This window comes from Triticum urartu, chromosome 5 (assembly GCF_003073215.2).
Source record: "Triticum urartu cultivar G1812 chromosome 5, Tu2.1, whole genome shotgun sequence".
NCBI lineage: Eukaryota > Viridiplantae > Streptophyta > Magnoliopsida > Poales > Poaceae > Triticum > Triticum urartu.
In genome coordinates, this window is record NC_053026.1 from 517,369,597 (window position 1) to 517,379,900 (window position 10,304).

A 10,304-nucleotide genomic window follows, 5' to 3' on the forward strand; every position below is an offset into this window, starting at 1 on the left:
CGTAAAAAAACTCTCGGGAACATAAAGCTTGTTAGCACGCATTAGATAACCGTCTTTCATGTAATATATGGTTCCCAACAAGTTCCATTTTGACAATTAACAAAAGAAGGCGCAAAGAAAGCATCATGCTCATACAAATCTTTAATATGATCAAAGCCAACGACATAGTGTTCAAGTTGGGTGATTAACATGCATTTGCGAGAAAAAGCAATCGCTACGACATTTTCTTTACCCTTCTTGTATAAGATGACATAAGGAAAAGGCTCGATATATTCACTCCATTTAGAATGACAACTATTCAACTTACATTGACCCTTGAATAACTTCTGCATCTTGATTGTAACCCTGTAGTTATGGAATAAAATTCCCATTTTCTCCACAAAAAAAGAGGATCCTTTTTTTTGTGAATCGACGATTGAATTGAACCTTACGTATTTCAAGTACGGTAGATGGGCAATAATTGGATAGTAGTAATTTTGGGAAAGTAATAATTACGAGACAATAATAATTGGATAGTAATAATTACAAACTTAATGGTAATGATAACATTGAGCGTGCTAGACATGTTTAGTGCTAAAAGTCGAGGAAATATAGGCCGTTAACTCAACAAGATGCGTTGGATGTCTGCACTTACTCCTTTTGTAACATTAAAAATAATTGACATTTAAGGGAGAATGAGCATTTTCTGTTTGACGCCAAAAGCCGGGATGCTAAAATTTGACAAAGGCCAAATATTGGCTAGTGATTGGTTACCAATTTTTTGGCAACATTTGATTTTTTTTAAAATTTTGCTAATATGAGACGTTAGCATCAAACCAATTAGCCTAACTAATTGTATAGTTATAATTCTGGGACTGTAGTCATTGGAAAGTAATAACGACATGGCAATCAAAACAGAATATTCATAATTACAACAATTTTTTTGAAAAGAAAGCCTACTGGCACTTTTATTTATGTGGTGGCAGAGTTACATCATGAAAGTACACGAGGTAATAAGAATTCAGGAGTAACAACCACCCAAACATAGCTAGTTTTAGAATCATAACAAGTCCTAGCCAAGAAATGTGCCAGCCCATTCGCTTCCCTGGAACAAAAACTGAACGATATTGATGTAACACCATGAGCCAAGTGAAAGCAGTCTGCAAGTAATGCTGAGCATGCTGGACCGTTATACAAGTTATGGCAATACTCCCGAACTCCCGCCCCAGTACTGGGTGGCGTCGAGGTTATCTCACCAACGAACTGCATAAAAGAGATTTTCGATGTCGGCGTACTAAACTCAGGTATTCCAGAACTGCAACGATAAAATTGTGACGACAACACCTCGGAGCTCAACTCCCCGGGACACTTCCACAAAACCCCTGACAGGAGGCACCAAGACAATGTTCTCGTCACAAAACCATCGGAACGATTCCAAGATACCCGCGTGATCCTAATTTTTTTTAGTGAAATTTGAGAAGAGAAGAGTCAAAACTCTACGTGAGGATGCCTTACCAGAGCGATGAGGAGACTGGGAAGTAAAAAGAATTCCTAAACTCTCCGATATATAATTCTAAATGACTCAAAACATTTTTCTAGACACAACTCGGCTGCTAAAAACGATCAATCAGTGGGGGCTCCTAAGGTCGGGGAAGGCTCTGATTACCAACTTGTAACACCCTCGATGCGACTACAGCTCCCACGTGTCGAGGCACGACTTAGAGACATAATCGCATTGAAGGCATATGTCGCAAGTGAGGTAATCTTCACACAACCCATGTAATACATAAGGGAAAAGATACATAGTTGGATTACAATCGCCACTTCACACAATTACATGAATAAAACATTACATCATCCAGATACAATCAAGGTCCGACTACGGAACCAAAATAAAAGAAGAACCCCAAATGCGACACGGTCCCCGATCGACCCCAACTGGGCTCCACTACTGATCAACTAGAACGAAACAACACAAAGGACAACATCTTCATCGAGCTCCTCCTGAGCTTGGTTGCGTCATCTGCACGGACTCATCGGCACCTGCAAGCTGGTTTTGGAAGTATCTGTGAGCCACGGGGACTCAGCAATCTCGCACCCTCGCGATCAAGACTATTTAAGCTTATGGGTAAGGTAAAGGTATGAGGTGGAGCTGCAGCAAGCGACTAGCATATATGGTGGCTAACATACGCAAATGAGAGCGAGAAGAGAAGGCAAAGCACGGTCGATAAAAGTATGATCAAGAAGTGATCCTAAAACAACCTACGTAAAGCATAACTCCAACACCGTGTTCACTTCCCGGACTCCGTCGGAAAGAGACCATCACGGTAACACACGCGGTTGATGCATTTTAATTAAGGTCAACTTCAGGTTTTCTACAACCGGACGTTAACAAATTCCCATCTGCCCATAACCGCGGGCACGGCTTTTGAAAGTTCAAATCCCTGCAGGGGTGTCCCAACTTAGCCCATCACAAGCTCTCACGGTCAACGAAGGAATAGACCTCCTCCCGAGACATTCCGATCAGACTCGGTATCCCGGTTCTACAAGACATTTCGACAGGGTAAAACTAAACCAGCAACACCACCCAGATATGCCGACAAATCCCGATAGGAGCTGCACATATCTCGTTCTCAGGGCACACCGGATGAGCAAGACGTCGGGTAAGCCAGCCCAGAGTTGCCCCTGGTAGCCTCGGACATCGCTCAGTTGGACCAACACTCAGAGGAGCACTGGCCCAGGGGGGTAGAATAATGATGACCCTCAGGAGCGCGACTCCCAAGGGAAAGGAAAAAGGCTAGATGGCAAAATGGTAAAAACAATGTTGGGCATTGCTGGAGGAGTTTTACTCAAGGCGAACTGTCAAGGGGTTCCCATAATAGCCCAACCGCGTAAGGAACGCAAAATCCGGGAACATAACACCGATATGACGGAAACTAGGGCGGCAAGAGTGGAACAAAACACTAGGCATAAGGCCGAGCCTTCCACCCTTTACCAAGTATATAGATGCATTAATTAAATAAGATATATTGTGATATCCCAACAAGTAAACATGTTCCAACAAGGAACAACATCTCCATGTTCCAACAAGGAACAAACTTCAATCTTCACCTGCAACTAACAACGCTATAAGAGGGGTTGAGCGAAGCGGTAACATAGCCAAACAACGGTTTGCTAGGACAAGGTGGGTTAGAGGCTTGGTTCAACAATATGGGAGGCATGATAAGCAAGTGGTAGGTATCGCAGCATAGGCATAGCAAAAGAGAGAGCAACTAAGCAAGCAAAGATAGAAGTGATTTCGAGGGTATGGTCATCTTGTCTGAGATCCCGCAAGGAAGAAGAACGAGTCCATGAAGAAGACAAACGGACGTAGACGAACGGGCCCTCACAAACGCGACGTTACTGGAACCAACCCGAAGAAGAAAACACCGGAAAGAAGCACACAACATAGTAAAAAACCAACACATAAGCATGTCATGATGCACAATCAAGTATGATGCATGTCCGGTTTAAAGAAGCAAGGCATGGCAAAGTGCACAAACAATCCTACAGATTAAATGGAGCTCAATATGCAACGAGTTGCATATTGACGAAACACCACGATAAGTTATTTAGTTTGATCCCGTTTATGTACCCAACAATATTAAATGTTGTTAAATATGGCAAGAGGGTGAAGCAAAGTAAACTAACTATTTAGGCAAGTTTAAATGAGGCCGGAAACAACGAACAACAATTCCGGTAAATCCCCATGTCCATATATTAGGTTTGGTCCTGTTCTGCCCTAAACCATATTTTAGGGTTGTTAGACATGGCAAAGTGATGCCACCATGTTAAACTAGACATTTTTCTACCCCATTTATATATAAAGTTTGTTTAAAATGGAGCTACGGTTATTTAGTTATGAAATAAAGCATTTTAACATGGCATAGGAGCAAATTTAAACAACCAACATTTTAAATATTTAAAACATGGATGAAAAAGATATATTATTAAACTAGATGAAAAACTAAGCAAGTTTCATATTAAGTTTGTTTTAATCCGATGCACGGTTTGTGAGATATTAAATGCATAAAGTTTAGGGGCTCTTCTGAAAAACTGCAGTCTCAGGAAATAAACAGAAAAACGCAGAGCCTAAAAAAAATCTATTCGGGCCAAAACTGGCAGGCCGGCCCAACAAGTAAAAAAACAAAAGGGGAAAAGCTGGGGTGGCTCACATTGGGCTGAGGCCCAGTTGGGAAGAGGCTGTAACAGGCCGGATCTGGGGAAGTAGGGTGGATCTAGGCAGTGGCCCAGCGAGGCGATGCGAGAGCGCACGGTCAACGGGAGCAGGTGCGTCTTCGTCCTTGAACTCGTGCTCGAAGCAGGACCTAGCGGCGGCCCTGGACTCCTACGGAAGCAGGCGACGGCCAAGGGAAGGTCGAGGGCGGACGGGACGGGCGTAGGGGTCGCGAACGAGCAGGACGGAGAGGAAGCAGTGGCGCGGTCCATACAGAGGGTCAACCCGGGCGCGCCCGGCTCGTCCTCGAAGCAGAGGCGAGGCGCTCGCCGAGAGGAGACAGGACGGCGACAACGGACTTGGCGGGGAGGAGGCAGGGAACACAGGGCCTCGTGAAGCAGGACGACGGCGGCGGACTTTGCGTACGGCGAGGCTGACGGAGGCCGGACGGACCTGTCCGTTCCAAGGTCAGGCGACGGAGCTTGCCTCCTGCAGGAACAAGGCAACGGTGGCGCTGCTCCTGCGGCTTGAACGTCTGCACATCAAAACGGGAGAGGGAGAGAGAGGGAAATGAGCACGGGCAGCAGGGGAAAGAAAGAAGGAAGGAACGAGAGAGGAGGCGCGAGGTTGGTTCCGGCGCTGCTGCTGGTGGCCGGCGGAGATGACTCGGTGGTTGGCCTGCGCGAGGGAGACGAGGTGAGGAGGAGGCGCTCGGCTGCAGTCTCGATCCCATCTGGATTGAGCGCTGGGAGACAGCGCGCCGTGGGGGTTGGCTCGGGGCTCGGGCAGGATTGGTGGGGATGGATTTCTGGATCAGTTTGGTGGTTGGTTGGGTGAAGAGCTCGAGGTGGATTGGAAGGTGGCGGCGGCCGAGAGGGATCGATGGGACATCTCCCTAGAAGCTAGGGTTTTGCCCGGATTTAGACTAGGGAGTTTTTATATAAGGAAAGGAGGAGAACTTTAGGGGCTAATCCGTCCCTTTAAATAAAATCGAACGGTCGAGAAAAATAAACTAGGAAGTCCAAATGAGAAAACGGTGACGTTTTGTAGATGTTTGGAGATGATCCGGATCCAACGGTGACGACTGCCCGGGTCGGGTCCGGGACAACTTTCGACGCGCGCGAGGGGGGTGCGGGCTGACGAGAGAGGTTAGGTTGGACCTGGCGGTAGGTAGTGAGCTGTGTAGACGGTCTCGAGCTGAGAGAAGAGAAGAGAGGGGGGCCCGGCGACTGTTTCCGGAGACCGAAAACGTCCGACGTTAGACCGGCTATAATGCCGCTATAGTTTAACGGTTGGGCTATCAAACGAACTCCGAATGCGATGAAACTTGACAGGCGGTCTATCTACACTATAATAAGACCGCACGTCAACTCTCGTCCCATTCTGAGAACATTTTTCGGACACTTATAAAATAATATTTCGGACATGCCGCGGGCGCGTGCAAGTGTGTCTGGGCTCAGAATGGACGACGGACGGAACTGGGGAACCCGGACGGATGCAAGTTTTGAAAACATGATGATGCAATGCATATGATGACATGACAAGATGCAACACGCAAGCAAATGACATGGCAACGCCGGCGAATAACTGGAAGACACCTGACGCAATAGTCTCGGGGCGTTACACCATGAATGATACAGATGAACATCTCGAACGGTCAATTTATTAGCAGCTACTACTAACCACATCCTAGTTCTTACTTATAGCACATGGTACAGTGGCAATAGCGCTTGACCCCCTTGGCGGTGCAGTAGGCCGCCTTGACCCTCATGTCCGGGTTCTGGTTGGCGCACTCCTGCGCGCACAGCCAGTCCATGCATATCAGGGAGAAGAAGTGCTCTTCCTCGCATCTCTCTGCGCGGAAAGAAATACATGGATGGATGGACGCAGTTAGCAGGAGATCTTTTTTCGTGGAAGAGAGATGGAAAAGAGAAGGGCAAGGCAATCGAGTACCTGCTGCAAGAGCGGGGCTTGCTGCTAGAAGGGTGAGCACGACGAGGAAGCAGAGAGCGCTTCTCCCCTCCATAGGTGGGTGTGTGTTTGTTTTGAGAGGACGGTCTCGAATTGTATCTGGAACACAAGATTGATATTGCACTCTGCGAGACACACACAGTATAGGTAGAAGAGATCGTATTCAGGGCCGTCTCCAGGAATTCGAGGGCCCGGTGCGAAAAGAAAATTGGGACCCTAAATTTTAAAAAATATACAATTACGCAAGCATAATCACCTAATTATGTAATTAAAATTTATATTATTTCATACAATGCTTAGAATATTCTGAAGTATCAATGCAAAATACTAAAACCAATAAACTGACCTCATTCTCAAAGTGTCATCCGTCTTGTGTTCCTTGAAATGAAATCTTCAATTACATCTTCATAATTAATCTTCTCCAAGACATCATTTTCAAGTGCTATTGTCGCCAAACCATTGAGTCTTTCTTGTGTCATAGTTGAACGCAAATATGATTTCAGCAACTTGAGTTTAGAGAAGCTCCTTTCCGCAGTTGCAACAGTTACAGGAATGGTTAACAAAATCCTGTATGCAATAATAGCATTAGGATAGAAGGGGCGCTTCATTAGAATCTCAAGAATATCAACGGGGCCCATAGATTTCTTAACTAAATCCTAGATGAAAATTAACTCGTAAAACAATTCAGCTCCATCAATATCTTTGTGTTCTCCATTCTTAAGTGCATCCTCAAGATTAACACAAGCAGCCAGCAAACTCTTATCATCCATAGATCGCAGCCTATCTGAAGTAAATAAGAAACCAAAAGTTTTTTCATACCCCTGATATTGCTCAAACCTCATGGTAAGTGAAACTATAGCTTGATCGACCACTTGTAGAAAATAATTGACCCTAAATGACTCCTCTGCAGATTGTGAAGCAATAGATGCATCATCTGCACCCTCATCGAATTGTCTTCTTCTTTTGATTTTCCGCTTGGTGCGGAACTCTGGATGAATATCCATCTCAAGTGCAATTTCTTTTGCATCTTCCAATGCTTTTGAAAAGCCAGTTTCTCTATACTTCTTGAAAAAGGAAAGCAGACCCTGTATAGACTCAATTGCAATATCAATAAGCATGTCCTTTGATTGTAGCTGCTTGCTGACTAAATTAACAGCGGATAATATATCATACCAGATAATTATTGACAATAAAAATTCAAAACCACCAAGTTCATTTTCTGCCAATGATTGTGCTTCACTACTTGTCAATGGATCCTTATCAGTTTCAGCCACTTGTAGTAAAGCCTCCCTTATTTCTGGCATTTGAATCCATATAGCCTTAACACTCTCAACATGACTCTCCCAACGAGTAGATGACAATGACTTGACAGTCAACTTCTTTAAGTTATCTTTGAGAATTTGCCATCGTTTAGTCGAATTAGCAAATATTGTATAGATGCGTTGTATAATTCCAAAGAAGTCTGTTGCTTTACGACAAGACTTCGCCATATCGCATAGTGCCAGATTTAGACTATGACAACCACAAGCTGAATAAAATTCCCTTGGATATTTGTCCAGAAATTTCTTTTGTACCCCTTTATTGTTTCCTTTCATATTTGACCCATTATCATAACCCTGCCCTCTCACATTGTCCACATCAAGGCTAAGATTATTCAACTCCTCTTCTAGAACATTAAACAAACCTTGCCCAGTGGTATCATTCACCTCCAAAAAGCCTAAGAAAGATTCTTCGATGCAAACAGAAGCAGAAGATGTATCTACATACCTAATTATCAAAGACATTTGTTCTTGGTGGCTTGCATCAGGAGTACAATCAAGGATAACTGAGAAATATTTTGCTTCCTTTACCTTTTCAATGATTCTTGACCTGATGGCAGTAGCGAGCATGTTTATTAACTCATTCTGTATAGAAGGGCCAAGGTAGTGATCACGAATTTTTTCATTGGTGATGCGGTCAACATGCTCTTTGATAACTGGGTCAAATTCAGCCAACATTTCAATCAGTCCTAGAAAATTCCCATTGCTCTCTTGGTACAACTTGCTATTGCTGCCACGAAATGCTATATTATGTTCTGCAAGAAATTTTACAATCAACAAAATCCCGAGCAAAACTTTTCTCCAATGCTCCTTTTCCTTTTCAAGTTCTCGCTGAGCAACTTTGTCAATTGTTTGATTCTTCTGCATCCTGAGACGGAAGTCATACCATGCAGTCATATTTGTGATATGCTCTCTACTTGATTCATGCTCTTTTAGTCTAGCCCCAAGATGAATCCAGTCACTTAAACCCTCATTTGCTAGCTGTCCTCTCACATGCCCCCTTTTTAATAATTTGCAACAGAAACAAAATGCTTTATCGAGGCCGCTGTTGTACACAAGCCACTCTCTGTCAAACTTTTCTCCATTTGGGAGAATTCTACTAAATGATAATGCAGAAAACCTTCTAGAGAACTTGTCATAAGGACCATACTCAATATCTTCTCTTTTAGGACCCTTTTGCAGCAAGATATCAATCTTTTTCGGATCAAGTCCATCCCAATTTCTAGGATCAAATATATCGGGCTGAACGGAATTATTCATGTCATCCGAAATATTAGGATCATGATCTTCATCTAAAATATTGACATCATTACCTTCATCAATTTCTGTAGCGGCAACCTCAACCTCTTGGGCATTATCAGCAAGACCATGATCACCTTCATGAATTTCTGCAGTGACAACCTCAACCTCTACTGCATTATCATCGTGACCATCATCAATATTACCATCTGGAGTATGATTTTCAGAATTATTTTGGGGTACTATCACAGCCCATTTATCAAGAGCACCCCTTTGAATTTCAGCATCTTCTTCTAATTTCTGTTTCTTCTTACACTTGAAGGCACCAGAATCATACTTTCTTCCAGAACTAGAATGCATGATTATTTCTGTTTCAATGAAATATATACTCTTTCAATTTATTTGAACTGATGAGCTCACATGAAATATAGGCTTGTGACATGTATAGGTAGTTCAAAAAACTTACAATCAGATAGAACCTTGATTTTGTACTTGGACGATAGTACGAGCAACTACTGAAATTCTCGAATCTGTGACTACTTCTGAACTTGAACGACTGCACAAAAAATCATTCCCAAACATATTAACATAACTCTGTAATTTGTATCAAAATTAGAGAAAAGGGGAGAGCGTAGGGAGCAGGGAGGGCACCACACCGGTTGGTCTTCTGTTCCTGATTTCCTGTTGGGCGGCACCGCGGCAGTGTCGGCCGGCCGCCGGCGCGACGGCATCCAGCGCTAGAAAGTAGTCCGCTTCTTGCCCATCGCCTCGCTGAACCTGCAAGGTTGCAACGCGATCGACCGATCGCCACCGAGCCGCCGATTCAATCGGAAGCGATGGGGAGATGGAAAGCCTAGCGATCAGGCAAGGAATAGAAAGCGGAAGTTACGGAACGTACTGCACTGGGGCTGTCGTTTCATCTACGATCGATCAATCCACGCGATGGGAAAGCCTATCGCTCGAGACTTGACCGGACCAGGCCCAAGAAGGCCTAAAACTGAATTTTTTCCAGACTATACATATATTTATATGGACCCTAGTTGGGGGCCCTGTGCGAGCGCATAGCTCACACAAGCCCTTGGACGGCCCTGATCGTATCCTCTATATCTATAACATTATACTCCCTAGTTTTAAAGAGCCCACATTGAATTGAGGTCACCAATGGAGATTGAGTCATCCGATTTTGACCGGGTCAACAATTTCTCAAAGCTATCTCATTCAATTCTTTTATACTATATGTTGGGGAACGTAGTAATTTCAAAAAATTTCCTACGCACACGCAAGATCATGGTGATGCATAGCAACGAGAGGGGAGAGTGTGATCTACGTACCCTTGTAGATCGACAACGGAAGCGTTTGGTTGATGTAGTCGTACGTCTCCATGGCCCGACCGATCAAGCACCGAAACTACGGCACCTCCGAGTTCTAGCACACGTTCAGCTCGATGACGATCCCCGGACTCCGATCCAGCAAAGTGTCGGGGAAGAGTTCCATCAGCACGACGGCGTGGTGACGATCTTGATGTACTACTGTCGCAGGGCTTCGCCTAAGCACCGCTACAATATTATCGAGGACTATGG

General features: G+C 44.3%; 1 pseudogene; it reads right to left on the reverse strand.

Moving 5' to 3' along the window:
• Positions 1 to 6,519: 6,519 nt before the first annotated feature.
• LOC125507270 lies at positions 6,520 to 9,455 on the reverse strand (annotated as a pseudogene).
• Between the last annotated feature and the right edge of the window lie 849 nt (positions 9,456 to 10,304).